Below are 6000 nucleotides of genomic sequence, written 5' to 3'. Positions count from 1 at the left end.
TGTGCGTTTGGTGTTTTGACAATTATGTGACGGTAGGTGTTTCTTTTCTGGTCCAATCTATTTGGAGTTCTGTAGGCTTCTTGTATGTCTATGGGTATCTCTATTTTTAGGTTAGGGAAGTTTTCTTCTATGATTTTGTTGAAGATATTTACTGGTCCTTTGAGCTGGGAGTCTTCACTCTCTTCTATACCTATTATCCTTAGGTTTGATCTTCTCATTGAGTCCTGGATTTCCTGTATGTTTTGGACCAGTAGCTTTTTCCCCTTTACATTATCTTTGACAGTTGAGTCAATGATTTCTATGGAATCTTCTGCTCCTGAGATTCTCTCTTCCATCTCTTGTATTCTGTTGGTGAAGCTTGTATCTACAGCTCCTTGTCTCTTCTTTTGGTTTTCTATATCCAGGGTTGTTTCCATGTGTTCTTTCTTGATTGCTTCTATTTCCATTTTTAATTCCTTCAACTGTTTGATTGTGTTTTCCTGGAATTCTTTCAGGGATTTTTGTGACTCCTCTCTATGGGCTTCTACTTGTTTATTTATGATTTCCTGGAATTCTTTCAGGGATTTGTGCGATTCCTCTCTGTAGGCTTCTACTTGTTCTCTAAGGGAGTTCTTCACGTCTTTCTTGAAGTCCTCCAGCATCATGATCAAATATGATTTTGAAACTAGATCTTGCTTTTCTGGTGTGTTTGGATGTTCCATGTTTGTTTTGGTGGGAGAATTGGGCTCCGATGATGCCATGTAGTCTTGGTTTCTGTTGCTTGGGTTCCTGCGCTTGCTTCACCATCAGATTATCTCTAGTGTTACTTTTTTCTGCTATTTCTGACAGTGGCTAGACTGTCCTATAAGCCTGTGTGTCAGGAGTGCTGTAGACCTGTTTTCCTCTCTTTCAGTCAGTTATGGGGACACAGTGTTCTGCTTTCGGGCATGTAGTTTTTCCTCTCTACAGGTCTTCAGCTGTTCCAGTGGGCCTGTGTCTTGAGTTCACCAGGCAGGTCACTTGCAGCAGAAAAGTTGGTCTTACCTGTGGTCTTGAGGCTCAAGTTCACTCGCGGGGTGCTGCCCTCGGGCTCTCTGTGGTGTGACAGAGAAGCTGACACTGAAACATGTTCAGTCAGGGACAAGGAGTCCAGCCACATGGAAAGGCATAAATTGACCTTCAGAAAATCCAGCAGGATTGAAGAAATTATTTATTCAGGTCAACGTTAAATGTAGACTGTTCTGGTCAGAATTGATCTTGCTCATGACAGTATCCAGAGTACCTAGGGACGTAGGCTGACTGCACACCTGAAGGAATTATCTAGAGTGAGTTACGCAGGCTGGAGAGATGGCTCAGAGGATCACAGCACTGTCTGCTCTTGCAGAGGTTCTCACTTCAATTCCCAGCACTGACATCATGGCTCACGACCATGAGTAATGCGATCCTAGGCCATCCTCTGGTGCACCGAAACACAGTACACTCATACACATAAAATAAATATACTCTTATGTGGATTGCTCTCTACATGCTGCTGACGGTGGGCAAAAGATGAGGCTACAACCTGAGATTGGGCAGTGGGAAAGGAAGGCGGGCTGACAGTTTTAGAGATGGGACAGAGAGACAGAGAAGACACAGGGTTGAGAGAAGATGGGGAAGAAGGATCCACTTGACTTGAAGTAGCCACAGGTGACTATGAATATCACAGAAGAATAGAATAATACAGCACATTTGCCCCATCCAGGAGTGCAGCTGGTGTTTCTGTCAAATGAGTTTTGTGATCTTTGAGTGATCATTTTAGGTTGAGTAATTACTGATGTAAATCTGACTGGTAAATTGCAAGCCTCTAGAGTTTTGAATTTACTGGGTTCTGGGGATTCTGGACAGCAGCCACAGGGGGCATATGGCTGGAAACATAAAAGACATTCAGAGGCAGGAAAATGGAAGGGAGAAAAACCATGGTTTACAAAATCAATGAGGAGGGAGACTGCAGACTGGACTGTAGCCAGCACTAGTTCAGATTTTTATCTTAAAATTTTTATTGGATATTTCATGTATTCACATTTCAAATGTTAACCCATATCCTGCCCCTCTCACTCTCCTCCCTCTCCCCCTGCCTCTATGAGGTGCTCCCAGTCCCACGCACCCACTCCCACATCAACATCCTGGGGTTTTTCTTCACAGGAACCAGGACTTCTCCTAATGATGACAGACAGTGCCATCCTTTGCTACAGAAGAGTCTTGGGCCATGAGACCCTCCATATCTACTTGTAGGTTGGTGGTTTAGTCCCTGGGAGTTCTGGAGGGATCTGTTTGGTTGATATTGTTGTTCCTCCTATGCCGATACAAATCCCTTCAGCTCCTTCAATCCTTTCTCTAACTCTTCCATTGGGTTCCCTATGCTCAGTGACATGGTTAGCTGCGAGCATCCTCATCTGTATCAATAAGGCTCTGGCAGAACCTCTCAGGAGAAATCTACTTCAGGCTCCTGTCAGCCAGCACTTTTTGGCATCAGCAATAGTGACTGGTTTATGTGGCTGCTTAAGGGAGGGATGCCCAGGAGCGGCAGATCTGGGTGACTTTTCCTTCAATCCCTGCTCCACTCTTTGTCCCTCTATTTCCTCCCATGAGTAATTTGTTCTCCTTCTGAGCAGCACTGAAGCATCCACATTTCAGTCGTCCTTCTTCTTAGATGACCTTAATTTTTAATCCAATTCTTAGTATCTGTGTACCTGGGACAAGCTACTGAACAAAGTGCCCGCTGCTCTTGGGCCCCTTCATCCCACAGTGAACTCCAGGGTCACAGCACCACATCCCTAGTGCCTAGCACACAGGAGCCTCCGATAACCACTGCCAACCGAATGCCACCAAGGACATCCTCCAGCTTGCTGGCTGTGAGAATTAAGTGAATAGTTTAAAAACACCTGTAGGACCATGGCATCTACTGCTATCTACTCCAGCCTCCCAGGGAAGGACAATACTGCTTCTCAAGCAGAGCCTGCTAATTTATGAGAAAAAAAACACTAAGAATGTACCATTAATTTCTACTGTCGCTTAGTGGGGTCACGCCTGCCCTCCTAGCAGTTAGGAAGCTGCATGAAGAACACCACAAATGCCAGCCAGCATTTCAGTTCCAGGATACAGAAAGAGACCCAGACCCCAAAACTACTGTTGTGTGAACTTCCTAGCTTCAAGTCTTATATTGAATTTTCATGTAATTCTATACCCTTTATCACAAAGGGTATATTGTTTAACTTTCTGTATTCCCAACATTTTTTGGTAGGAGGAGCACTAGAATTAAACTGAGTTCTTCTTTCCAGGAGGCAGTGCTCTACCACTGAGCTGTATTCCCAGAACTGCTTACTATTGTGAGATTAAGGTGTCTTAAAGTTACACACACTGCCTTTGACATCTCCATCCTCTGACGTCTTACAGCAAAGTAGCTGAGGTCACAGCCCTGCGAACCAGACTCTGCTTCCTTCCTCATTTCCACTGACTTTCTATGAGTGCGTCATTAGATATAAGGTCTGTACCAAGTACACTCCATCTTGAACCCCACTTCAGCCTACTCACACACCTATGCTTTTAACACTTGGAAGACTAAGGCAGGAGAATCAGAGTTCAAAGCCAGCCTGTTCCAAAGAGAATGAGACCAAGCCTGAACTACAAGAACCTATCTGGAATTTCTAAAAGTATACAATTAAAGAAATGCAACAGAAGAAATAATTCGACAACTCCCGTATAAAAAGTTCATTAACAATTCCTCCTATTATGAGATCTGAAACTAAAAATGTCAGGATCAGAAAACAAAGCTCTGATACTGTGAGATCTTCTGTAGTCTTAGTCTCCTCTGGCCAACTAACAAGGGTGAGCTTCTCCCATGTCCTGTCTGAAACTGCTCAGTGACACAGAGCTGGGAAAGAAGTGAATACCACAGACCAATCCAGTACTAGTGACTGCAAACTGAAGCATTCACTGACTGCCTATGGCGATGCTACATTAGTTACTTTATTCTTTCAGACAAACGCAAGGACAGAAGAAAACTGTGGCACTTCTTTATCGATGTTTAAGACCATTTCTTAGGTGCTTTCGCTGCAGAGCTGGGGATTGAGCAATGATAGCAGGAAGGGGAAGGACAGAGGAAGTGCCTCTCTCCACAGCCAGGTGGGCAGGACTCCACCCCAGCCCACACTTGGACCCAACATCCTGCCTCACCCAGAGGCACCTCAGGGCAAGCAGTGGTTCTGATGCAGGAGTCCTGGTGGCTACTGAGTCCCCTTCCTGCCACTGCCCAGCTGCCCCATCTAAGATCACTGCAAATTGGTTCTGCCTTGCCCCATAAGTGATGGCTGCTGCTTATACAGCAGCTTCCAGAGGAACAACACTTACCAATTTGGAAGATCACAATTGCTGCTCTGTGCCTGTTTTTGAATTATTACATGCAACACGGACACATAAAATTAATCTTAAAAAACGAAAATATATATTTGAAAATGAAAAGAAGAATGGCCTGGGCAGCCTCTCTTAGTCTTGTAAGGTATCTTTTGTAAGACTTACAGTGACAAAATGATGAAAAATCATGTTGAAGTCATCTTTTCCACCCTACATACCCTTCACACACTGTCCACAGTGCGCCCCTCTTCCTTTCTTTTGTCTCCCTTAGATGTTGAAGAAAAGCTAAGAGGGCTACCTACCCAGAACAAACAGAGGGCTGCAGATCCCCACGCTCTTGTCACAAACACAATGACTGCAGTCTCCCAAGGTCTACGACTGGAAAAAGACCAAAGAAGTCTCAGCCTGAAGGGAGAAATATCCTAAGGGCAGAAAAAAAAAATCAAGAGTTAGGAAAGCGTCCCTTGCTTCATAGAGAAGGAAGTTCTTAAAGACAAGGCAGAGTCCAGGGAAGGAAGGAAGGAGCAGGCGTCTGCTTTGTCAGAGGGACAGTGGAGGCCACCATGATCACTCAGTATCATATCCATTGCCTGGACCTCCCCACAAGGACTTTCATACAGCTCTTTACAATTGAAAACTAAAGACCAGGTTTGTAAAATAGACAGGAGGTATGAGGGACCCTGCAGACTGACCTTAGAGGAACACCCATGTTACTAAGGGTGCCCATAGTGTCTTCTGTATAGGAAGTGAGGGTCCTGCAAGGAGGCTCAGAGCTCCAGGACAAGAAAAGGCAAGTGTATGAGAGCTGAGACCTGCTAGTCAAGGGAGATTGCAGAAAAGAAATGCTGACCTCCATTAGGAAAACTTCATTTGACAACTGTCCTGCATGGGACTTTGACCTGTCTCCACCCAAAACTGACTTTATGGGCTGGGCTTTCCCACCTCATATAGACCCCAGGTCTGCTTACCAAGAAGAAGAGGTTCTGGTTCATGGTGAACACTAGATCCTTCCAACCTGCTCTAGAACAGATTACAGGACCCTGGCTTTCTTGCAGATCACTTCCTTTACATTGGATGAAGTGCAGTGTTCAGCCTATAATATGGTTTGGTGACTAATGTTACCCCTGACAAGTGGTGATATTGGCAACCTTATTAGGAAATGGAGGCGGGAGACACCAGTCACACAGTCTTTCTCTTTTTGAACCTCCTCTCCACAGAACAATTGGACTTCCTCATATTTTGTCATTACACTAAGAGAGAAATTGCTCGAATCTCAGGGTCTTCTTACATTTTTTCCGTTGCCCACTGAGCCCAGTTGGATCTGAGTTGACCAAGCAGCCACCATTCTCTACGGAAGGCAAATCTTGGAGGGTAAGAACAACCCTGACCTACAGTCATGGGAACCCATTTCACTCTAGATCATCTTAGAATTCCCTCAACCACCAGAATCATTTTTAGTGTGATTAACTAATTAAATTTTATCTCATAAGAGTGTGTCCAAGGGGGGCTGGAAAGATGACTCAGGGTTTAAGAGCACTGACTGCTTCCAGAGGTCCTGAGTTTAATTCCCAGCAACCACATGGTGGCTCACAACCATGTGTAATAAGATCTGATGCCCTCTTCTGGTGTGTC

General features: G+C 44.7%; 2 pseudogenes; one reads left to right on the top strand and one right to left on the bottom strand.

Moving 5' to 3' along the window:
- Positions 3642 to 3961, bottom strand: Rcrg1-ps15 (Riken clone 5830469G19 related pseudogene 15; annotated as a pseudogene).
- Positions 3644 to 3963, top strand: Rcrg1-ps20 (Riken clone 5830469G19 related pseudogene 20; annotated as a pseudogene).

Source organism: Rattus norvegicus, chromosome 20, assembly GCF_036323735.1.
Source record: "Rattus norvegicus strain BN/NHsdMcwi chromosome 20, GRCr8, whole genome shotgun sequence".
Classification (NCBI taxonomy): domain Eukaryota; kingdom Metazoa; phylum Chordata; class Mammalia; order Rodentia; family Muridae; genus Rattus; species Rattus norvegicus.
The sequence above is the reverse complement of the archived record's forward strand: the minus strand, read 5'-3'. Positions and strand labels throughout refer to the sequence as shown.